This window comes from Ambystoma mexicanum, chromosome 14 (assembly GCF_040938575.1).
Source record: "Ambystoma mexicanum isolate Mex_15411 chromosome 14, UKY_AmexF1_1, whole genome shotgun sequence".
NCBI lineage: Eukaryota > Metazoa > Chordata > Amphibia > Caudata > Ambystomatidae > Ambystoma > Ambystoma mexicanum.
In genome coordinates this window covers 203403750-203429646 of record NC_090940.1, presented here as the reverse complement: position 1 = coordinate 203429646, position 25897 = coordinate 203403750, and the positions used below count along the sequence as shown (strand labels likewise).

The 25897-nt window shown below is 55.8% G+C and overlaps 1 long non-coding RNA gene and 1 pseudogene across 1 annotated transcript in view; both read right to left on the bottom strand.

Moving 5' to 3' along the window:
- The window catches only part of LOC138527522 (aurora kinase B-A-like), a 43925-nt pseudogene extending 40749 nt beyond the window's left edge, over window positions 1–3176 (bottom strand).
- Window positions 1–25476, bottom strand: part of LOC138527614 (uncharacterized) — a 278990-nt gene extending 253514 nt beyond the window's left edge. Inside the window, exon 1 of the long non-coding RNA XR_011283955.1 lies at window positions 25378–25476. This is a non-coding gene — a long non-coding RNA (uncharacterized lncRNA). The remainder of the gene's footprint in view (window positions 1–25377) is intronic.
- Between the last annotated feature and the right edge of the window lie 421 nt (window positions 25477–25897).

Sequence of the window (25897 nt, the reverse complement as noted above, 5' to 3'; positions counted from 1 at the left end):
GGACATTCCCAAAGCATGTGTAATAAGGCACCCCCATTTTGGCCACAACCCCAGCATGAGTCGTCATCAGCCATACTTAAGCTAACCATCCATGCAGGGGTCCAGTATAGGCGACACAGAATCCTTTGACGCACATATCGCAAGTTCAAATCCATCTTCGAATTTGTGCCAGTTCTCATCAGGCTATCCCACTCCATTACAGATATGGCCATGTCTAACTCCTTCACCTGTGCCTTCCGCAACTTCTCTCATGCATTCACACATGAACTGTCCATCGGCATCATTTTCAGATAGGTCAATACCATACACGGAGAAGATTGAAATACGCTGCAAACCTTTGTTCTCTCTTTCATAGGGCTATCTAACATCCCCTATCTTTCTGGTAGTACGGACTCCTATTCTCTATAACGCGTGTGTTCTCTTTTCCCTAGTCCAAAGTACCTTCCGAGTAACTCAAAAGGAATAATTTGTCCATCTTTCCACATATCACATACCCTTAAAATACCTTTCTTTACCCAACTCCGCCAGCACAAGGTCTTATTTCCAATCTGTAGCCCCAGGTTGTGCCACAACAATGCAGCATAATGAATCCAATTATTTTCTCCTCTAGTGGTCATAAAAGTTCTCAAAGCATCTCCAGTCATTTCTATAGTGGGCAATTTGGTAACTAGATTAGGCATCTTCCCCATTGTATATAGATCTTGCAGAGTGTATGGCAAAAATGTGTCTTTCTCTATAATCTTCCATAATGGCATGTCATTATCCTTCCCATCAAAGTATATTGCTGATTTCTTCAGTACAAACCCCTTACAATAATTTTCCAAATTGGGGTAGCCAAAGCCCCCCTGTCGCACTGCCCATTTCAGAACGTACAGTGGAATCCTAGTCCTCTTGCCTTCACCCCAAAGAAAATTCTGAAAGACTTTGTCAATACGTCTAATAACCTTCTTTGTAAACTTTAGTGGGATAGACTGAATGATATAAAGAACTTTGGGCAAAAGTACCATTTTTATTGCATTAATCTTCACCCAAACATTAAGCACTAACCAACTCCATTTTAACACATCCTTCTGGAGTACATCTATTATCTTAGCTACATTAAATTCCACCATCTTCTTCAAATCTCCAACCCGATGGACCCCCGAAATACTTCACCATTCCTGTATTCCACGAGTTCAAATCACTCCTTAGTTGGTTAAAATCCAACGGGAAAACCACTGACTTCTCCCAATTAATTTTGTGACCTGACAGTCGGCCCACCTCCTCATACATAATCTTAAGTGTATCCCCCCCTCCTTAGGGTTAGACAGTATTATTGTCATGTCATCGGCAAAACATAACACTTTGATTTTCTTTTCCCCAACTCTAAGCCCCAGTAGACATTGTTCCTCTCTAATATAGGCTAACAAGGGCTCTAATGCCAGGTTAAAAAGATAAGGCGACAGCTGGCAACCCTGTCTAATACCCCTAGTCAAAAGAAAGGAAGCAGAGAGTTCTCCATTTACCCATATTTTTGCACTAATGGATGAATGTAAAGCTTTAATGGTTCTGAAAAAGGCATTCCCAAATTCCATCTTTTTAAGCGTATAGTCTAAAAAAAACAATTGATCCGATCAAATGCCTCCTCTGCATCCATAAAGATTAGTAGCATGTCCCTTACCTCATACTTAGGAAGCCCCAATACATTCATGATAGTTCTAATGTGATCGTAACCATGCCTCCCACGCATAAACTCAACCTGGAAATGTTCAATCAGTCCACCAATATACATGTCTAACCAATTAGTCAATATTCTAGTAAATATTTTTGTGTCCACATTTAATAATGATATTGGCCTGTAATTCTCACATTTTATATGATCTCTACCTGGTTTTTGAATTACTGTGATACACGCCTCTCGCATCGTTGGGCACATAACCCCTTCTGTCATGAAATAATTATACAGGTTACATAGTAATGGAGCTAATTCAGGACCAAGTAAAACTGAACTGGCAGCCCATGCAGGCCCGTCGATTTACCTATATTAAGTTGATCAATTGCTCTTAATATCTCCTCCTCCCTAATTGGCTGATCAATGGTTATGGCTTGTTCCGCAGTCAATTTTGGCAAATTAATCTTCCCAAAAAACTCTTCTAGGCTGTCTGATGTCAGAAATTGGGTTTCTGCATATAAAGGCACATACAAATTCCTGAAACATTCACATATCTCCTCCCTTTAAGCATTGATATCCCCTGCTCATTCACTATTTTCTGGACTTAGGCTTTCTCGACCAAACCCTTCAATTTGTTGGTAGGCAATCTACCACCCTTGTCTCCCTGCTCCCAATACTTCTGCATCATAAAAAATAGAACTTTCTCACTCTGTATATCCATTTTGCTCTTCAGGGATTCACACGCTCTATCTGTCTCTGCCTTGTCTTCACTGTTTCTTGATAATTGATATTTCTTCTGCCACTTTCCTAACCTATCCTCCAAACGTTTCAATTCCATCATCCCCAATTTTCATGCATGTGCTGTAATATTTATCAATTCTCCCGAACAGCCGCCTTAAAACAATCCCAGGCCACTAGCTAGCAGCTGAGCCTTTATTTATTTCATAAAAGGTCCTGACAAATGATTTCAGGGATGTCAGTACTTCCTAATCCTTTAATATGTATGTTTTTAAACGCCCTCTTGATGCAGTTGACCGTACATCTCCCAGTTCCAACTTCAGCATAATCAAAGAAGTGTCTGATAGGCCTTGTTCCATTATCTTTACGCTAGTAGCCTTTTCAATGAGTCTTTCAGAAATTAAAAAATAATCAATTCTGGACTACGAATCAAGAACTGGTGAGAGGAAAAAATGCTCCCTCTCCCTAGGATGCAAAGATCTCCATATATCGACTAAATCAAGACTATGCAAAAGTTCACCAAACACTCTGCTTGTACTTTCTGCCATATATCGTCACTGTGCCGAATTGTCCAACTTGTGGTTAAGGAGACAATGAAAATCTCCCCCCAATATAATGTGCTCCCAACACACATTCTGCAACAGAGATGTTATTTTTATTTTAAAAAACGGTTCCCCGCAGCACAGGGACCATAAATGGATCATATTGTAATTACATTACCCTCATACTTTACATCAACCAGAATCACCCTTCCTTCATCATCCACAATCACACTCTCCTCACTCATATTTAACCCTTTACAAAATAGTATTCCCACTCCTCTTGATTTATAAACATAACAGTTTAACAGTATCTTGTTATATAATGTATTGTTCATTAGATTTTTCGATTCTTCTAATAAATGGGTGTCTTGTAGAAGGACAACATCCACCTTTTTCCCTTTTTAGTCTCATTAAAACTTCCTTCCTTTTCCTGGGATTATTTAGCCCTTTAACGTTCCATGAACGAAACGTCAATTTATTCATCTAGCAACTAGTTTCCCCTGCTTCTACCTTTCTCCCTTCTATATTCCCAATTCTGCAATTAAAATGCATAGCGCAAAAGATTTCCTAACAGACCGAATAACATACAGCTGCAATCATGCTCCTTTAAGCCTTGATTTGGGAGTGGAATCAGAGCCAGCTGCTACCATATAGTTATCCACTTCTGACGTGACGGAAACCCACATAATAAACAGAAAACATCCATATGACAACATAAAACAAAAACACTTACTAAAACACCCATGGAACAAATCGGAGATAAGTTTGTCTCAACACTCTCAGGCCGATTCATGGAATTAATGTGCGCTGAAAATTCCTGCGCAAGCGTGCGAAACCGTGCGAATCGCAGTGCAAGTGCGAAAATCGCAGCAAAACCCATGCACATCGATTCATGGAAGTCCGTGCGCGAGTAAAATCTGGGATGTGCGCTGAAAATCTGTGTGGCGCACGCCGGCATCTAACGGTGTGCGCTACGGCCACAGCGAAAGCGCACATAGCGCGGCGCACATAACAAAAGTAAGCGTAACACGGGCGTGACACGTGGAATAGGGAACAACGCGTGAAAATGTGGGCGTCATGGGGGAAGTACAGGAGGCAAGTGCGCGGAACGCCCACACGCTCGCCTACAACACGTATTCATGGAATCCAATAGGGCAAACCAATGCGCCGGCGAAGACGCGCACAGGTCTAAACATGTACGCCACATGAAGGCAGGCGGTAGCGTCCAAAATGTGCACTAACAAAAAGCATGTATATACAGCTATGATGATTGTCCCATACTGTGGCCCTCTAGGACAAATGACGTGCAAAGGGGTACGCGACAAACACGAACACCCGCTGTGTCAAAAATAGCGTGTGCGTGTATTTCGGGGGTGGGCGGGAAGTTTCACACGCGATTGGCCTTGGGCGAGCGGGTTGCGTGTAAATCTGGGGTTCGCAGGAAGTTTCACACGCGATAGGCCCTGTGCGAGTGGGGTGCGTGTATTCCTGGGGTTCGCGTGAAGTTTCACACGCGATTGGCCTGGGTACGTGTAAATCTGGGGTGCGCGGGAAGTTTCACATGCGATTGGCCTTGGGCGAGCGGGGTACGTGTATTTCGGGGGTGCGCGGGAAGTTTCACACGCGACCAGCCCTGTGCGAGTGGGGTATGTGTATATCTGGGGTGCAGGGGAGTCCTACACGTGAATTGGCAGTGTGGGTCCTCCCAGGTGTTCCCTCTACACCCTGCACGGCCCCTGCAGACAGCCCACACCACAGGGGACTACCCTGCACCCCTGGTCATGTCCCTCAGGCAGCCCATCCACCATGGGCATGCCCCCCAGCCAAGCCACATGTCACCTTGCACTACTGATCACCAACACATGACCCCCTCCACCCCCACCCCCCAGCAGTGAAGGGTACATGCCAGCAGGCCCCCACACATGTCCCCCAGCACCCCCACCCCCCAGCACTGAGGGGCACCTGCCAGCAGGCCCCCACACATGTCCCCTTGCACTCCCACCCCCCAGCAGTGCAGGGCACCTGCCAGCAGGCCCCCACTCATGTCCCACTCATGTCCCCTTGCACCCCCACCCCCCGGCACTGAGGGGCACCTGCCAGCAGGCCCCCACTCATGTCCCCTTGCACCCCCACCCCCCAGCAGTGCAGGGCACCTGCCAGCAGGCCCCCACTCATGTCCCCTTGCACCCCCACCCCCCAGCACTGAGGGGCACCTGCCAGCAGGCCGCCACACATGTCCCACTCATGTCCCCTTGCACCCGCACCCCCAGCAGTGCAGGGCACCTGCCAGCAGGCCCCCACACATGTCCCCCAGCACCCCCACCCCCCAGCACTGAAGGGCACCTGCCAGCAGGCCCCCACTCATGTCCCCTTGCACACCCACCCCCCAGCAGTACAGGGCACCTGCCAGCAGGCCCCCACTCATGTCCCCTTGCACCCCACCCCCCAGCAGTGCAGGGCACCTGCCAGCAGGCCCCCACACATGTCCCCTTGCACCCCCACCCCCCAGCAGTGCAGGGCACCTGCCAGCAGGCACCCACTCATGTCCCACTCATGTCCCCTTGCACCCCCACCCCCCGGCACTGAGGGGCACCTGCCAGCAGGCCCCCACTCATGTCCCCTTGCACCCCCACCCCCCAGCAGTGCAGGGCACCTGCCAGCAGGCCCCCACTCATGTCCCCTTGCACCCCCACCCCCCACCACTGAGGGGCACCTGCCAGCAGGCCCCCACTCATGTCCCCTTGCACACCCACCCCCCAGCACTGATGGGCACCTGCCAGCAGGCCCCCACTCATGTCCCCTTGCACACCCCCCCCCCCCGCAGTGCAGGGCACCTGCCAGCAGACCCCCACTCATGTCCCCTTGCACCCCCACCCCCCAGCACTGAGGGGCACCTGCCAGCAGGCCCCCACTCATGTCCCCTTGCACCCCCACCCCCCAGCACTGAGGGGCACCTGCCAACAGCCCCCCACTCATGTCCCACTCATGTCCCCTTGCACCCCCACCCCCAGCAGTGCAGGGCACCTGCCAGCAGGCCCCCACACATGTCCCCCAGCACCCCCACCCCCCAGCACTGAGGGGCACCTGTCAGCAGGCCCCCACACATGTCCCACTCATGTCCCCTTGCACCCGCACCCCCAGCAGTGCAGGGCACCTGCCAGCAGGCCCCCACACATGTCCCCCAGCACCCCCACCTCCCAGCACTGAAGGGCACCTGCCAGCAGGCCCCCACTCATGTCCCCTTGCACACCCAACCCCCAGCAGTGCAGGGCACCTGCCAGCAGGCCCCCACACATGTCCCCCAGCACCCCCACCCCCCAGCACTGAGGGGCACCTGCCAGCAGGCCCCGACACACGTCCCACTCATGTCCCCTTGCACCCCCACCCCCCAGCAGTGCAGGGCACCTGCCAGCAGGCCCCCACACATGTCCCCCAGCACCCCCACCCCCCAGCACTGAGGGGCACCTTCCAGCAGGCCCCCACACATGTCCCACTCATGTCCCCTTGCACCCCCACCCCCCAGCAGTGCAGGGCACCTGCCAGCAGGCCCCCACACATGTCCCCCAGCACCCCCACCCCCCAGCACTGAGGGGCACCTGCCAACAGGCCCCCACTCATGTCCCACACATGTCCCCTTGCACCCCCACCCCCCAGCAGTGCAGGGCACCTGCCAGCAGGCACCCACACATGTCCCCCAGCACCCCCGCCCCCAGCACTGAGGGGCACCTGTCAGCAGGCCCTCACACATGTCCCACTCATGTCCCCTTGCACCCCCACCCCCCAGCAGTGCAGGGAACCTGCCAGCAGGCCCCCACACATGTCCCCCAGCACCCCCACCCCCGGGCAATGAGGGGTACCTGTCAGCAGGCCCCCACACATGTCCCCCAGCACCCCCACCCCCCAGCAATGAGGGCCACCTGTCAGCAGGCCCCCACACATGTCCCCCAGCACCCCCACCCCCCAGCAATGAGGGGCACCTGTCAGCAGGCCCCCACACATGTCCCACTCATGTCCCCTTGCACCCCCACCCCCAGCAGTGCAGGGCCCCTGCCAGCAGGCCCCTACACATGTCCCCCAGCACCCCCACCCCCAGCACTGAAGGGCACCTGCCAGCAGGCCCCCACTCATGTCCCCTTGCACACCCACCCCCCAGCAGTGCAGGGTACCTGCCAGCAGGCCCCCACTCATGTCCCCTTGCCCCCCCCACCCCCCCAGCAGTGCAGGGCACCTGCCAGCAGGCCCCCACACATGTCCCCCAGCACCCCCACCCCCCAGCACTGAGGGGCACCTGCCAGCAGGCCCCCACACATGTCCCACTCATGTCCCCTTGCACCCCCACCCCCCAGCAGTGCAGAGCACCTGCCAGCAGGCCCCCACACATGTCCCCCAGTACCCCCACCCCCCAGCACTGAGGGGCACCTTCCAGCAGGCCCCCACACATGTCCCACTCATGTCCCCTTGAACCCCCACCCCCCAGCAGTGCAGGGCGCCTTCCAGCAGGCCCCCACACATGTCCCCCAGCACCCCCACCACTGAGGGGCACCTGCCAGCAGGCCCCCACTCATGTCCCCTTGCACACCCACCCCCCAGCAGTGCAGGGTACCTGCCAGCAGGCCCCCACTCATGTCCCCTTGCACCCCCACCCCCCCAGCAGTGCAGGGCACCTGCCAGCAGGCCCCCACACATGTCCCCCAGCACCCCCACCCCCCAGCACTGAGGGGCACCTGCCAGCAGGCGCCGACACATGTCCCACTCATGTCCCCTTGCACCCCCACCCCCCAGCAGTGCAGGGCACCTGCCAGCAGGCCCCCACACATGTCCCCCAGCACCCCCACCCCCCAGCACTGAAGGGCACCTGCCAGCAGGCCCCCACTCATGTCCCCTTGCACACCCACCCCCCAGCAGTACAGGGCACCTGCCAGCAGGCCCCCACTCATGTCCCCTTGCACCCCCACCCCCCAGCACTGAGGGGCACCTGTCAGCAGGCCCCCACACATGTCCCACTCATGTCCCCTTGCACCCGCACCCCCAGCAGTGCAGGGCACCTGCCAGCAGGCCCCCACACATGTCCCCCTGCACCCCTGGTCATGTCCCTCAGGCAGCCCATCCACCATGGGCATGCCCCCCAGCCAAGCCACATGTCACCTTGCACTACTGATCACCAACACATGACCCCTTCCACCCCCACCCCCCAGCAGTGCAGGGCACCTGCCAGCAGGCCCCCACACATGTCCCCCAGCACCCCCACCCCCCAGCACTGAGGGGCACCTGCCAGCAGGCCCCCACACATGTCCCCTTGCACCCCCACCCCCCAGCAGTGCAGGGCACCTGCCAGCAGGCCCCCACTCATGTCCCACTCATGTCCCCTTGCACCCCCACCCCCCGGCACTGAGGGGCACCTGCCAGCAGGCCCCCACTCATGTCCCCTTGCACCCCCACCCCCCAGCAGTGCAGGGCACCTGCCAGCAGGCCCCCACTCATGTCCCCTTGCACCCCCACCCCCCAGCACTGAGGGGCACCTGCCAGCAGGCCCCCACACATGTCCCACTCATGTCCCCTTGCACCCGCACCCCCAGCAGTGCAGGGCACCTGCCAGCAGGCCCCCACACATGTCCCCCAGCACCCCCACCCCCCAGCACTGAAGGGCACCTGCCAGCAGGCCCCCACTCATGTCCCCTTGCACACCCACCCGCCAGCAGTACAGGGCACCTGCCAGCAGGCCCCCACTCATGTCCCCTTGCACCCCACCCCCCAGCAGTGCAGGGCACCTGCCAGCAGGCCCCCACACATGTCCCCTTGCACCCCCACCCCCCAGCAGTGCAGGGCACCTGCCAGCAGGCACCCACTCATGTCCCACTCATGTCCCCTTGCACCCCCACCCCCCGGCACTGAGGGGCACCTGCCAGCAGGCCCCCACTAATGTCCCCTTGCACCCCCACCCCCCAGCAGTGCAGGGCACCTGCCAGCAGGCCCCCACTTATGTCCCCTTGCACACCCCCCCCCGCAGTGCAGGGCACCTGCCAGCAGACCCCCACTCATGTCCCCTTGCACCCCCACCCCCCAGCACTGAGGGGCACCTGCCAGCAGGCCCCCACTCATGTCCCCTTGCACCCCCACCCCCCAGCACTGAGGGGCACCTGCCAACAGCCCCCCACTCATGTCCCACTCATGTCCCCTTGCACCCCCACCCCCAGCAGTGCAGGGCACCTGCCAGCAGGCCCCCACACATGTCCCCCAGCACCCCCACCCCCCAGCACTGAGGGGCACCTGTCAGCAGGCCCCCACACATGTCCCACTCATGTCCCCTTGCACCCGCACCCCCAGCAGTGCAGGGCACCTGCCAGCAGGCCCCCACACATGTCCCCCAGCACCCCCACCTCCCAGCACTGAAGGGCACCTGCCAGCAGGCCCCCACTCATGTCCCCTTGCACACCCACCCCCCAGCAGTGCAGGGCACCTGCCAGCAGGCCCCCACACATGTCCCCCAGCACCCCCACCCCCCAGCACTGAGGGGCACCTGCCAGCAGGCCCCGACACACGTCCCACTCATGTCCCCTTGCACCCCCACCCCCCAGCAGTGCAGGGCACCTGCCAGCAGGCCCCCACACATGTCCCCCAGCACCCCCACCCCCCAGCACTGAGGGGCACCTTCCAGCAGGCCCCCACACATGTCCCACTCATGTCCCCTTGCACCCCCACCCCCCAGCAGTGCAGGGCACCTGCCAGCAGGCACCCACACATGTCCCCCAGCACCCCCGCCCCCAGCACTGAGGGGCACCTGTCAGCAGGCCCTCACACATGTCCCACTCATGTCCCCTTGCACCCCCACCCCCCAGCAGTGCAGGGAACCTGCCAGCAGGCCCCCACACATGTCCCCCAGCACCCCCACCCCCCAGCAATGAGGGGTACCTGTCAGCAGGCCCCCACACATGTCCCCCAGGACCCCCACCCCCCAGCAATGAGGGGCGCCTGTCAGCAGGCCCCCACACATGTCCCCCAGCACCCCCACCCCCCAGCAATGAGGGCCACCTGTCAGCAGGCCCCCACACATGTCCCCCAGCACCCCCACCCCCCAGCAATGAGGGGCACCTGTCAGCAGGCCCCCACACATGTCCCACTCATGTCCCCTTGCACCCCCACCCCCAGCAGTGCAGGGCCCCTGCCAGCAGGCCCCCACACATGTCCCCCAGCACCCCCACCCCCAGCACTGAAGGGCACCTGCCAGCAGGCCCCCACTCATGTCCCCTTGCACACCCACCCCCCAGCAGTGCAGGGTACCTGCCAGCAGGCCCCCACTCATGTCCCCTTGCCCCCCCACCCCCCCAGCAGTGCAGGGCACCTGCCAGCAGGCCCCCACACATGTCCCCCAGTACCCCCACCCCCTAGCACTGAGGGGCACCTTCCAGCAGGGCCCCACACATGTCCCACTCATGTCCCCTTGCACCCCCACCCACCAGCAGTGCAGGGCACCTTCCAGCAGGCCCCCACACATGTCCCCCAGCACCCCCACCACTGAGGGGCACCTGCCAGCAGGCCCTCACTCATGTCCCCTTGCACACCCACCCCCCAGCAGTGCAGGGTACCTGCCAGCAGGCCCCCACTCATGTCCCCTTGCACCCCCACCCCCCCAGCAGTGCAGGGCACCTGCCAGCAGGCCCCCACACATGTCCCCCAGCACCCCCACCCCCCAGCACTGAGGGGCACCTGCCAGCAGGCCCCGACACATGTCCCACTCATGTCCCCTTGCACCCCCACCCCCCAGCAGTGCAGGGCACCTGCCAGCAGGCCCACACACATGTCCCCCAGTACCCCCACCCCCCAGCACTGAGGGGCACCTGCCAGCAGGCCCCCACACATGTCCCACTCATGTCCCCTTGCACCCCCACCCCCCAGCAGTGCAGGGCACCTGCCAGCAGGCACCCACACATGTCCCCCAGCACCCCCACCCCCCAGCACTGAGGGGCACCTCTCAGCAGGCCCCCACACATGTCCCACTCATGTCCCCTTGCACCCCTACCCCCCAGCAGTGCAGGGAACCTGCCAGCAGGCCCCCACACATGTCCCCCAGCACCCCCACCCCCCCAGCACTGAAGGGCACCTGCCAGCAGGCCCCCACGCATGTCACCTTGCACACCCACCCCCCCAGCAATGCAGGGCACCTGCCAGCAGGCCCCCACTCATGTCCCCTTGCACCCCCACCCCCCAGCAGTGCAGGGCACCTTCCAGCAGGCCCCCACACATGTCCCCCAGCACTGAGGGGAACCTGCCAGCAGGCCCCCAGACATGTCCCACTCATGTCCCCTTGCACCCCCACCCCCAGCAGTGCAGGGCACCTGCCAGCAGGCCCCCACACATGTCCCCCAGCACCCCCACCCCCCAGCACTGAGGGGCACCTTCCAGCAGGCCCCCACACATGTCCCACTCATGTCCCCCAGCACCCCCACCCCCTGCAGTGCAGGGCATCTGCCAGCAGGCCCCCACTCATGTCCCCTTGCACCCCCACGCCCCAGCACTGAGGGGCACCTGCCAGAAGGCCCCCACTCATGTCCCCTTGCATACCCACCTCCAGCACTGAGGGGCACCTGCCAACAGGCCCCCACTCATGTCCCACTCATGTCCCCTGCACCCCCATGCCCCAGCAGTGCAGGGCACCTGCCAGCAGGCCCCCACTCATGCCCCCTTGCATCCCCACCCCCCAGCAGTGCAGGGCACCTGCCAGCAGGCCACCACTCATGTCCCCTTGCACCCCCACCCCCCAGCACTGAGGGGCACCTGCCAGCAGGCCCCCACTCATGTCCCCTTGCACACCCACCCCCCAGCACTGAGGGGCACCTGCCAACAGGCCCCCACTCATGTCCCACTCATGTTCCCTTTCGCCCCCACCCCCCAGCAGTGCAGGGCACCTGCCAGCAGGCCCCCACACATGTCCCACTCATGTCCCCTTGCACCCCCACCCCCCAGCAGTGAAATGGCGATCTCATGACACAAACCAAAAGTCAACTATGTACATCAACACATGTCCGCCACACGAAGGCAGGCGGTAGCATCCCTGTGCTAACAAAACGCCTGTATATACAGCTCTGATGAATGTCCCATACTGTGGCCCTCTAGGACAAATGACATGCAAAGGGGTACGCGACAAAAACGGACACCCACTATGTCAAAAACAGCGTGTATTTCGGGGGTGCACGGGAAGTTTCACACGCGATTGTGCTTGGGCGAGCGGGGTACGTGTACTTCAGGGGCTCGCGGGAAGTTTTACACGCGATTGTGCCTGGGTGAGCGGGGTACGTGTACTTCAGGGGCTTTACACACGATTGTGCCTGGGCGAGCGGGGTACGTGTACTTCAGGGGCTCGCGGGAAGTTTTACACGCGATTGGGCCTGGGCGAGCGGGGTACGTGTATTACTGGGGTGGGCGGGGAAGTACAGGAGGCAAATGCGCGGAACGCCCACACGCACGTGCCAAAAAATATGTGCTAATCCGGAAACACGTACGCCAGCAGGAAGCAGGCGTACGTGGACCCGCACAGCATAAAAGTGCACGCAAACAACAAGCAAGCTCAGACGCTAGGATGAACATACTGTTCCTAGCAGCAGTGGTCATGGGATACCACAGGAGGAGAAGGAGGATAGTCGGGCCGAGAATTTTCACACCCAGAACCAATCTTTTTGGCATGCCTGATGACCAGGTGTATGGGAGGTACAGGTTTCCACCTCACATAATACTCGACCTGGTCAGTGAGTGGGAGGATGACCTCACATCACCCACCCTCTGCTCCCAAGCACCCAGCCCCCTGGAGAAGGTCCTCAATGTACTTCACCTTTTGGCCACCGGATCATTTCACTGGACAAGTGCCATAGTCGGGGGGGGGTGTCACAGGCCACACAGTCACGCTGCCTACACCAGGTCTTGGCCATCATGACTGCACGCCCATCAGTCCGCAGGCACATATACCTGCCCAGAACACCTGCAGAAAGGCAGGCTGCCATCCAGGATTTCTACGGGGTGGCACAATTCCCCAAAGTCCTAGGTGCCATTGATTGCACCCATGTGGCTCTACGTCCCCCCAGGGCATCAGAGCACATCTATAGAAACCGCAAGCACTGGCATTCCATCAACGTCCAGGTAGTATGTGATGCCAAGGGAATCATCACCTCAGTATATGCCAACTATCCAGGGTCCACCCACGACAGTTTCATTTACAGAATGTCAACCCTAAACTGGGACCTAGAAGCTGGGCGGCATGGCGATACATGGCTGCTCGGTGAGTATAAGCCACAGCACATGCATGCATGCCAGATACTGAGTAATGTCACAACCCTACTAATGATGCCCATCACCACCTCCCCAGGGGACAGTGCCTACCCTCTGAGCACCCATATGATGACGCCAATTCGGAACCCCACCACGCCACCCGAGGTAAGATACAACACAGCCCATATTGCAACCCGGGGCATAGTGGAGCACACATTCGGAGTGCTCAAGTCACGCTTTCGCTCCCTTGACAGTTCTGGCGGGCAGCTGTTATACGCTCCCCCAGTAGTGTGCAGGATCATAGTGGCAGCATGTGTCCTGCAGAACGTTGCAACACGCCGGGGCCTGCCGGTGGACAGGGTGGTGCCCCCACATCCCCAACCACATGCATGCCCGCTGCGCATGGGAGGGGAAGGGCACGGGGTGAGGCAGCCCAAACGCAGCTGGTGGCTAATTACTTCACTTAGAATCACACCCCTGTGGAGTGCACACAGCCCTGGCACAGACAGTGAACTGTCACAACCATACCAGCCTGAGATTGGTCACCTGGAAGTGTCACAATGTGTGCATCCCTACCTACAGAAACACCACCAATGCTGTGTCATCAAAAGACACATATGCTGCTAAATGCATTACCCCCTTGCAAAATACAACATGAGAACAGTGCCATGTCACCCAACCCCTCCCCAGCACCACCACCCAACACACCATGGCATGTCATGCTATGTGAGAGCAAACAAAGCAATCCCAAAAACCTGACACAAGTACAGTGTCCCTAATGGAAACTGGCCACACACAATATGCTCCCAGTAATGTTGAACTAACAACACACATGACCAAATACTTACCAACAATACAATGCAGCTACACAAGCTCAAACATAACTAAAACATGACAGTACTAAGTTAAAGTAGTCGTAGTCTTACAACCTGAATATGCCACCACATCACCCCCTTCCAACTGTAGTCTTGCAGGCTTCAAAACTTGTCTGTGTACTGCATACAACATGAACTCCATCTCCAAAGTAGACGGCCTTGTGAAGACATGAGGAATGAACCTGCAAATTCAGAGGGAGACATGGAAGCAGAAGCATACATAATTCCAACATGCAGTGTACAATACAACAACAATATACACAAGGAATGTCTACACAGTATTGACTACAGACTGCCCACACAGCTCATGGGAGCCCAACATCACTGTGTACATCACTGTCACTTGGTCACACCCTTTGCAAGCCCATGGAAACGGGAAGCAGGAGGGGTGTGTGTCTCACGAACCCAAGCATCGAACCCAAACTCAGGACAAGCCTGCATGTGCCCAGCCGGAATACAGAAAATCAAAAATCAAAAAAGCAAAAATCAAAAATGGCCATGTGGGGGCTGGGGGGGGGAGGCCACCCAGGAGGTCCGAGGACAGGGTGCGCACTAACAGCCGCCTGTGTGGATGTTGGGAAAAAAAACACCTCCATGGGCTCATGGCCTGCACGGCTATGCCAATGTGGGAGAACTGCTGCTGTCGCTCTCATTACCCTCTGCTGCTACCACAGGAGGTGGTGGTGCTATGGGAGGCAGCCCACGCAAAGCCCTGGTATGGTCCTCCATGGCAGCAAGCATGCGGGTGTGGAAGGTCTCATTCTGGAGGATTATAGTGCGGAGATCCCCATGCAGCACCTGACGTGATGCCCGGATCTCCTCCCAAGTTGCCTGCATCTCAGCTGAGAGCGAACATGTGAGCCGCTCCAGCTGCTGTTCTGTCCTCAAGTTAGTGGAAGTCTGAAGGTCAACAAGAGTCTCCCTGAGGTAATGGAGTTCTACCCTCAGGGCTTCCCTGTGGCCCTGGGACTCTATTGATATCGATTGGCGTAGAGTCTCCAGTGCCGCCCGTCTGTCCTTGTTGGACGCCAACATGTCCTCCCTGTGTGATTGGCAAATGGAGTCTGTTGCCTGCTGTAGCTCCATCTGCCTTTCAGGGGGGACAATGGAAGTGGCCACCCTCTCCATTGCGTGAGCCATCATCTCAACAGATGCTGCCTGTTGGGTTGCCATACCGTAAATTGATTGTTCCCATGCGGTATTGCCTGGTGGCGTACGGCCACCGCGTCGGCGGGCACCACACCTGTTTGGGGCAAGGCGATCTGCGCCTTGCTGTGCCGGCACTGCCTGAGGCTGCAGAACTGCATTCCCCCTCTGATCTGCTGACCCAGGATCAGATGCTGTGGAGTGTGACCCTGCACCCGTAACCGCCAAAGGCTGACTAACCAACACTTACATCCCCATAGAGGGTTCTACCCCTGGTGCAGGTGCGTTGGACAGAACAGAACCCGTTCCAGAAACACTTACCTGCAACGCCACATAGGTCTCATCATCCAAATCAACACCTGAATAGAGGTCTGTGGATGTGCACCCAGAGACACCCCTTGACAGAATTGTCTGCAGCAAGAGTGGGTTCTCACCCACCACCACACCACATCCCCCACTGGTGGCCGGTTGTGCCTCAGGTTCCTCCTGGGTCTGCACCATCTCCTCAACCTCAACAGCATCAAGTGCGTCATCCCCTGCAAAAACATGAAAGACAAAAAATGGAAACAGGCATTAGCACCATAGCACACAAATAGGCCTGACAAGCTACAGAACCAGTACATGATTTACACATGTCCCACATGACTATAACCCTGCCATGCATGCACTGTCACAGAGTTGGAAGGGGAGGCAAAAGTCTGACACTGATGACACCAAGATGGAAGAGCAACACATTTGCTGCATGCTGGGTAGCACTGCCATCAGACATTGGCCTGTGAGTGGCATGTCCTATACACATAAATGACACATGCCATCACACAGATGGCATCTACCACAGCCATGGTACATTCCACAAGTACATCCATATGTCAGTGAATAAGTACTGTCACCCATCCATGTGAGATGGACATGAAGAGATGAAAAATGCCACATAGTGTGAAAAGATACGGCATGTGCCACACACTGCAACACATCCAGTGTACAAAAATACAGTGATTGCAGGGCCATGTACACATCAATGGTTGTGCACTTCAACATGACAGGAAACAACTAGCATGTTCCACATTCAAACAGGCCCAAAAACATCATGTGATCAGGACAATACTCATTCAACCTGTATGGTCAAATCATTCAACTACCAAGGTGACACATGTGGGCCAATGTGGGGTTCTTCACTGACAGAAGCATGTCACATATGTCACAATAGGGCTGAGGAATGTGTTGCAAAAGTGGGAGAATTGAAACAATCAGCCTGAAAGAACACTGAAAAATACAAACAATGTTGTTGCATGATGCCAGCTCAAGGGCAACTGCCGTAATGTTGCACTAAATTACTACTGTGGGCAGAAGGGATAGTGTCACACCCAAATTCAAGGCCGCAGAATGTTTTGGATGAAGCACACGGGTGACCCACACTACTCAGTCACACACACCCTCACCTGGCACTCAATCAGAACCCGTCACCCAAACAACATACACATGCATTGCACACACACGCATGGGCACTCACCGGACAATGTGTCATAATCGGGTTGTTCTCCCACACCTCGGATCTGTTCCTCTGTGACGAAGGTCCCAGCAACAGACTCATGTTCAGTGAGTTTGTTGTCCCCTTGTGGAGACCCACCGCCAGTCACCAGAGTAGCGGCATGACTTGAGGCCAGCTTGTCCTTTTCTCTGCGTTTCAGGTCGTTCCACCGCTTGTAGCAATCATCTGCTGAGCGCCTCACAAATCCAAGGGCACTTATGTGGTTGGCGATGGTCTGCCTGTGTGCCTTACGTTGATCAGGTGTGGTCTTGGACCTTGCAGTCACCACCATTTCGTGGCTATGTTGCAACACATAGCTCACAAGTGCATCAAGTTCCGATTCATTGAAGCAAGGCTTCCTTGAGTTACCGGAGTGTGTAGCCGTGCCTGGGGTCTTAGCCTGTCGTGCCAGAGCACCCTTCTTCCTATTTTTAGTCGAAGGTGGAGCGGAGCCAGAGTGGCTAACGCCGCCCTGGTCAGTAGGGGCAGAATCACCGGTGGACTGGGTTGTTGGAGTGTGCGAATGCACATTGACCATAGGACTTGGTGCAGGCATTGTCTGAAGTGTGATGTTGGCAGGGGGAACATCAGTATGATGGACCAGGACCGACACTGTCCTGGCTGGGAGAGTCAGAGCTGGGGCGTATGGAGCTGCAGCTGCCCCTGTAGCCTCACCACCCTGCATACTTGGGGCAGCAGATGACATAGCTGCTCCAGATCCACGTGGCTTGGTGACAACTTGCACCGCCACACGTGGCTTAGACTTGCTGACCTGGAAGTCAGCCAGGGAGTCATCCTGTGCCAGGTCAGATGCCACAATGGGCTGGTCCAACAAGGGCTGAGCTGGGATGGTCTCAGCCACGTTTCCCTCAACCATGGGGGGGAGCATGGGTGTCCCCGATTGGTCCTCCACACATGGGGGTCTAGGGGCACCCTGCAAATCCTGGCCACATCCCCTACCGTGCCCACCACGTCCACCTTTTGAAGGTCGGCCACCTTTGCCTCCCTTACCGCTTGGTCACCTCCCAACCATGGCACTGATGTTGTTGTGCGTATGGGAGGAGCAGTAAACTATTGTCCTGGGCAATTGGGGGTCAAAGGGGTAGGGTACTAGATGGAATTCATACCCTTGTGCTCTAACAAGGCTGTCTGTGACCCCTGGGGGAAGATGACGGGTCACGCAACACACAGGCAGCCCAAAAACAAAAATAAACGTGCACGCAACCCCTCGTAGACCATGTGCATGGAAAAATGAACCCGCACTACGCTGTGGCACCCAGAAACACAAAAATAAGCGTACGCGTGATACACGCAACCTACAATGATCTCTGAAGGGGAACGCGACACACGGGGCAAGCACAGTTGCTAAGTACGTGCGGAACTCACCGTCTGCCTGGAAAAAGAACGTGAAAAATACGCGCGTGTGCGCGTTGGCAACACCCCCGCCAAAAGAAGAATTGTACGCTGTCTGAGGAAACAGGACAAAAGGAGAAGTGAACACTGTTTGAGGAAACAGGCCCAAAAAAAGTAGAAAAATGAAAGCTGTCAGAGGTAACAGGGAGTACGAACTTGAAACGCTGTGAAGTAATCACGTGTGAACTGACAAGAAGTACAGAATCCACCCACTCGCTCTCCACAAAAAGCACGTACAAGGAAATGGCGTCCTACATGTACCTTTTAAACCGGCCCACACGTACACGTCACTTACGCGTGTACGCGCCCTTTCCTCCAATTACACGTGCTGACACTCGGACGTGCAGCTTTTCCACGTGTGCTCTGTCATCACGTGCTATGAGGGAAACACCCCCGCGCGTCACGTCACAGACGCGCTTACACGCTAAGGGCCTCTGGTCCAATGAAATCGCGTACGTGCGCTGACACGCTTACGCGCTAAGGGCCTTTCCTCGATTTACACGCTGACGTGCAAGATTTTCAGTGCCAAATCACTCCGTATCAAGCTGGCCACGCGTTCACACAAGGAAGACCACGCTCCTGCCCAGAAGGCCGAATTACTGCCCCCCCCAGCCCCGAGCACGCTCCCACCTGCCATCTGCTGCTGCCTGATTGCCTGCTGCCCATGTGCCCTGCCATTTGCTGCAGTATGATGCCCTCTTCGGAAGGTCGCGCGCCGACAAGGAAGGACGGACCAGGATCTGGACAGACATCTTGACTGCCATCAACGCGGAGGGGGTGGCAGTCCGCGAATTCCATCATGTCAAGAAGCGCTGAGAGGACTTCAGGTGCAGGACCCTCAACAAGGCCCGGCGCCTCTTGAAGGCAGCGGATGCTAAGGGGCGCCGGGGCCACCTGTCGGAAGACCAAATGAGGGTCATGGAACGCGTATGCCCAGCGCTCCACGTCCAGGTCCTTGAGAGGCAGACACGTCTGGAGTCGAGCGGTAAGTGTACATGCATACTGATTGGAAGCTGTGCGTGTGGTGGTGTGCCAGTAGTGTGTAGGTTGCACATGTGGTTTTGTAGGGCCATTTATGGATGTGTATGTACAGGGCCGTGAGGCTGACACATGCAAGTCCTTTCATGTGTGACACACATGGATGGTGTATTTGTGGGTAAGCATGCAGGCCAAATGCAGATGTGTGAGCACACATGTTTGAATGACTGTGTATGTCAGTTGTCAAGGTTGTGGTGTCACACATGGATGTTGGTTCCAGCTGCATGTATCTGCACTGTGTACATGTGCATGTATGTGTATCTGACAAGTGTGCAACTGTCATGCAACATGGATCCATGTGAGACTGATATGTAGAAGACTGTTTGCCAGATGTGACATGGATGCCGATCTCATCACTGCAACACTTGGTGGAGGTGTACACATGCATGTAAGTGTGGTGGCGTATGTGCATGTCTAGTGCACTCCCTGTGTCTCATGTGATGTCTGGCTCACCTTTGCCTGCTCATGCTGTTGTATGTGTATGGATGGTGCTGGCTGTTGCGATATGGCTGTGGAATAGCTCATGTGTGTGATTTGAAATGATATGTGTGTTGGGGATTGTGATGCCATGTCTGAAGTTTGACAATGAGACTTGTGTGCAACTGTCATGTGTGTATGAGTCCATTGTACAGTGCCCTGATGCCTGTGTCCTATCTCTCCCCGTCTGCAGCGTCGACTGATGAAGAGGGCGGAGAGGGTGCTGTGGAGCACAGCGGCAGGGATCGCACCGCCAGCCGGAGACGCAAGGCCCGGCTCCCCTCCCAGGTTGTCATCTCGTCGGGGAGTGAGGAGTCCGGTGCGGTGTCCCAGGACGCAGCTGCCGAGGGGAGGTCCAAGAGGCAGAGGTCGGAGTTGGACTCCTCGGCAGCCGAAGGGGCAGCTGAGACCCCACAGGGCCCGACGGAGGAAGATGGCACGGAGTCATCCAGGTTGGTGGGGGGTTTGGTGGAGGAGGAGGCCGTGCAAGGACAGAGACAGGGTCTGGAGGTGGGGATTCCACTGGTGCTAGTGGTGCAGTGCAGGGGCATGGACAGGAGGCAGCACAGGCCGCCGCGGAGGTGCCTGTGTGTAATCCTGTCCCCGATCCTGTGACTGCATCATCTTGCACCAGCAGGGATACCTACGTCCAGACCCATTTTAAGGCAGGGGATGAGCTTAAGACAACTGTCCTTCCTTTGCCTGCAGACGTGGCTATCCGGGACCGGGTTGAGCCTGTCCTGGGTGGTGTGGCGTTGCGTCAACAGGCCATGCGAGGCAAAATGCAGTCTTTTCATGGGGAGACTGCATGTCGTCTCGAATGGCTCGTTGACCACGTCGACCTACTGGGACAGGTCACCAGGGCCGGATTCCTCCGTTTGCTGGGCCTTGTTCCGACCCCCTCCTCAACTGAACCCCCTATGCGCCAGTCGTACTCTGTGCCATCTTCCCACCCATGTGTCACCTGGGTGCCCTGTGGTGCTGCCTCTCACCCTGCAACCAGGCTGGTGGAGGACACATCCCTGCCACAGTCGGGAGTCGGACGTCCAGCAGGGGTGGCCACCTCAACAACTGCACCCCAGCCGGAGGAGGATGTGCAGGCAACAAGAGCCAGGGAACGGGCAGAGGCACAGCAGCAGCAGCAACAAGGTGGGAGCCATGATGGCTCGGGGCCTTCGTCATCGGAGGGGCAGGCATCAGCCAGAGGGCAGGAGGACCCAGAACGGGAAGTGTCTTCAGTGTGGCAGCGTTTAGGCCATGCCATAGATGCAGAGCGGCAGCGAGCAGAAGAGGCACGGCTCACGATGGTCAGGGCGGAGAACTCCATGCGGAGGGACCTGAGGCGGGCCGAGTGCCTCGAGGCAATTCGCAGGGAGTTGGAGGAGAACATGTTGTCGTCCCTGCGAATCCTCTGGGCCATGGAAGAGGACCGCCTCCGGGACATTGAGCAGGAGTTCGATGATGCCCTGGCCCAGGACATCCAAAAGTGAGCCGTCAGACTAGCCCGCTGCCCTTGTAAATAGTTAGATAGTGTTAGGTTTCCTTTGGTTTTTTCTTTATTTTGGTTGCGCTTGGACAATGCACCATGTTTCTGTATATAGTTTTTCATTAGGTAGTATTTTTGATAGGTTTCATTTCTTCAGTTGGGATCATGGACCCTGGATTGTTCATCTGTATATAGTTCACTATTGGATTCATCTCTTTTTTTTGGATTTCCCCATGGAGCAATGGTTTTCACTTTTGTTTTTCCCTTGGATTTGCTTTGTTGGACTGTGACTTTGGACACCTTTCCTTTGGATTATGATTTCTTGTTTTTCATTATTTTATGGACATGCAGATTTTCTTTTTTTATTCCCATTGTTGTTTGTTTGATTTAAATTCCATTCATGTTGCTTTTAATACATTCTTTTCTTCATACTTCGATGTGTGGTATTATCTCATTGGTTTCATGCATGTCATGATATGGGTTTTCACATTCACTTGCAACCATTGTGTGTGTGTGACAGGCATGTGTTCATTTACATACTTGCCATTGGGGTTGTATCATGTAATTGCCTTTTCTAGGTGGGTGGATGCAATACTTGGTTGGGTCTTTGGGCTGGGGAGGCTGGCCATAAGGGCCATGATTGAGGATTGTCATGCCCTGGGGGCAGGGGGACAGGAGTGGGGCCTGCTGCCAGGTGCCCTGCACTGCTGGGGGATGGGTGTGAAAGGGGACATGAGTGGGGGCCTGCTGGCAGGTGCCCTGCACTGCTGGGGGGTAGGGGTGCAAGGGGACATGAGTGGGGGCCTGCTGTCAGGTGCCCTGCACTGCTGGGGGGTGGGGGTGCAAGGGGACATGAGTGGGGGCCTGCTGGCAGGTGCCCCTCAGTGCTGGGGGGTGGGTGTGCAAGGGGACATGAGTGGGGGCCTGCTTGCAGGTGCCCTGCACTGCTGGGGGGTGGGGGTGCAAGGGGACATGAGTGGGACATGAGTGGGGGCCTGCTGGCAGGTGCCCTGCACTGCTGGGGGTGCAAGGGGACATGAGCGGGGGCCTGCTGGCAGGTGCCCTGCACTGCTGGGGGTGGGGGTGCAAGGGGACATGAGCGGGGGCCTGCTGGCAGGTGCCCCTCAGTGCTTGGGGGTGGGTGTGCAAGGGGACATGAGTGGGACATGAGTGGGGGCCTGCTGCAAGGAGCCCTGCACTGCTGGGGGGTGGGGGTGCTGGCGGACATGTGTGGGGGCCTGCTGGCAGGTGCCCTGCACTGCTGGGGGGTTGGTGTGCAAGGGGACATGAGTGGGACATGAGTGGGGGCCTGCTGGCAGGTGCCCTGCACTGCTGGGGGGTGGGGTTGCAAGGGGACATGAGTGGGACATGTGTGGGGGCCTGCTGGCAGGTGCCCTGCACTGCTGGGGGGTGGGTGTGCAAGGGGACATGAGTGGGGGCCTGCTGGCAGGTGCCCTGCACTGCTGAGGGGTGGGGGTGCAAGGGGACATGATTGGGACATGAGTGGGGGCATGCTGGCAGGTGCCCTGCACTGCTGGGGGGTGGGGGTGCAAGGGGACATGAGTGGGGGCCTGCTGGCAGGTGCCCCGCACTGCTGGGGGGTGGGGGTGCAAGGGGACATGAGTGGGGGCCTGCTGGCAGGTGCCCTGCACTGCTGGGGGGTGGGGGTGCTGGGAGACATGAGTTGGTGATCATATTGCAACGTGACATGTGGCTTGGCTGGGGGGCATGCCCATGGTGGATGTGCTGCCTGCGGGACATGACCAGGGGTGTGGGGTAGTCCCCTGTGGTGTGAGCTGCCTGCAGGAGCCGTGGAGGGGGAAGATGGGACACCTGGGAGGACCCACACTGCCAATTCACGTGTAGGACTCCCCGTGCACCCCCGAAATACGCGTTCCCCGCTCTGACAGCAAAATCGCGTGTGAAACTTAATGCGCAGCCTGGTAATACACGTACCCTACTCCAATCGCGTGTGAAACTTCCCGCAAATCCCTGAAATACACGTACCCAGGCCAATCGCTTGTGAAACTTCCCGCGCACCCCTGAAATACACGTACCCAGGCCAATCGCTTGTGAAACTTCCCGCGCACCCCTGAAATACACGTACCAAGCCCAATCGCGTGTGAAACTTCCCGTGCACCCCTGAAATACACGTACCCAGGCCATTCGCGTGTGAAGCTTCCCGCTCACCCCTGAGATACACGTACCCAGCCCAATCGCGTGTGAAACTTCCCGCGCACCCCCGTAATACACGTACCCCACTCGCACAGGCCCTTTCGCGTGTGAAAGTTCCCGCGAACCTCGTAATACACATACCCTGCTGAAATCGCGTGTGAAACTTCCCGCGAACCCCAGTGATACACGTACCCCACTCACACAGGCCCTTTCGCTTTTGAAACTTCACACGCACCCCAGTAATACACGTTCCCTGCTTGCCGTTTGCTGTTTGGCAGCCCTGTAAACTGGTCCAGGGTTAGCGCAGCCCTTTGCGCTGAATTGGGAATTTTGATGGCTTTTCCTTGCGGGATGGCGTTCTTGGGGGCGTAACTGGCGCTGCTGAAGGGTCGCTGCGCCACTCTGCGCCACGGCTGGTTTTGGAGGCTAAAATCCATGAATACGCTGTGCGCGGAAATAGATTTTAGCGCACGCGGCTGGCGCAGACATTCGCACGCGCACACTGTGCGCCAGCCGCGTGCGCCACTTTTGTGCGAAATTCTATGAATTACCCTGTCTGTGTCTTCACAGAATGATTCTGAGCCACAATATTTACGTTATAATTGCAATTCCGAACTATACCCTCTCCTTGGTCTGCACCTCAACTTGTCAGCACTCGAAAATTAGCACCTGCCCCCATCCCCATTTTAATTCTCCTTAGTTCCCCTTGAATTCTGTTCCCATCCAGCCTTGCTTCCTCGACTAGGCAACAGTTTTCTGACATATTGTCAGCCAGATAATAAACACCAGACCTTTTAATAAACTTTTGATTCCCCGTACAAATGCAATACCATCTAGGAACCAGCATTAGCTAAAATAATGAAAATGTCAGCCCTTCTCAATCATTGTTCCTTCCTACCAGTCTCACGTTGCAGTACATTAATTCCATTAATTATATGCCCCTTTCCTAGTTCCCTCAGCCTGTCACTTCCAGTAATCCCCTATAATTTGCCTATTGATCTTCCAAACTCCCATTTGCAGTATAACTCTGCACTGCCACACATCACTCACTTGATCCCCTCTGGATGCAGTTTACACTCTGCCATTTTCAGAACCCACATTCTAATTTCCACTGTAGCGGTTTTCCTGAGACAGCTTTTAATCCTACTCAACACTGCTATCTTTCCTCAGTTCGCCTCCTCCTTCCACGTTCTCCTTTCCAGTAGTTTCTTTATTTACACAAACATGCAAAGCTTTAACTGCTTGCCCTGCCAGAACCTCAATGTTATTGCATATATGTACATTTCACAGATTAGCCAGTTGAGGTTCAGAAAATGAAAGAATGGGACTATACACCATCTCTACTTTAAAATAAGTAGCGGTGAAAGCTCCTCTAATTGCCAGCCCCACCTGAGCAAACTGTACTATATACCCAGTATGGCACAAGTGCCCATTGATTGTATAAAATGACAAACCCTGCCACAAATAAGACATCTCTTGATGTGTTTAAGCACAGCCCTGACCCAGTCCTCATTAGTAGTTATATTATCTATAATGACCATGCAGATTATTGCCATGAATAATAGTACCCTTTCCAGTTAACTACACGTTAAGACTCCAAAGTTTTAAGGGTAGCTAAAAGTACAATAAAGTCCTCATCAGTCTCTGACTCTGTTTTTTCCCATCAAATAGATTGCACTATGACCTTCATTCTTGAAACAGTAGTAAAGGCATTTAGAGTGGCTACCGTTTGTAATACAATTGCCTGTTTACTCGTAATCAAGCCAGCGTGCCATCCTATCACCACAAGTCACAGCGTGTAAAATACAAAGCTTCATGGGGCCATGCGGAGTGTCTCAATAGCTTTTCCAACTGATTACAAATCCCTGTTCGCGCAGATTTCACATTAACATTAACATTTATCCCCACGCTTCACTTAATGGCAGTAAAGTTGCACGCATGGGCGTTTGCAGGTTGAATGTCGCTCCACCCCCTAGCCTCCGGCATGTCCGCTCACCGTCTCTGTCTCTTTTTTACGTACTCCACAGCCCACCTTCCCATAACAAACGTACCACTACCAAAGTTGCAGGGAAGGCGTAGGATGACGTTCCATCCATTTCTTCTTCCCGACCACAGACATAGGAGTCCCCATGCTGCCATCCAGGTTCTACGCTTCCTGCACTGTACGTGCGTCGAAGCAACGTTGTGGCTGAGTCCTTTCCTCTAATTGCTCCGCACTCACAGAGCAAAAAAAAATCAAACTGGAACACATTTTAACGGTTTCAATAACTGCACATTTAGCCATAGCTCTCAACTCACACGCTTTTGGCGGGTGTCACCCGCCTTGTAAACATCTGACTCACCCGCCAAGCCTCCTGCACGCCCATTCATTTCAATGGGCCTCTCAATCGCCAAAAATAAAATCGGGTGTTTTCACCCGCCTTTGTGACATAAATGGTTGAGAGCTATGCATTTAGCACAATGCCAACACATTATATATTATGTATTTTAATAAACAAAAATAAGAAATCAAATAATAAAAAGAAAAATAAACAAACAATTAAATCCACTGCATATCAAGAGGCCAAAGCT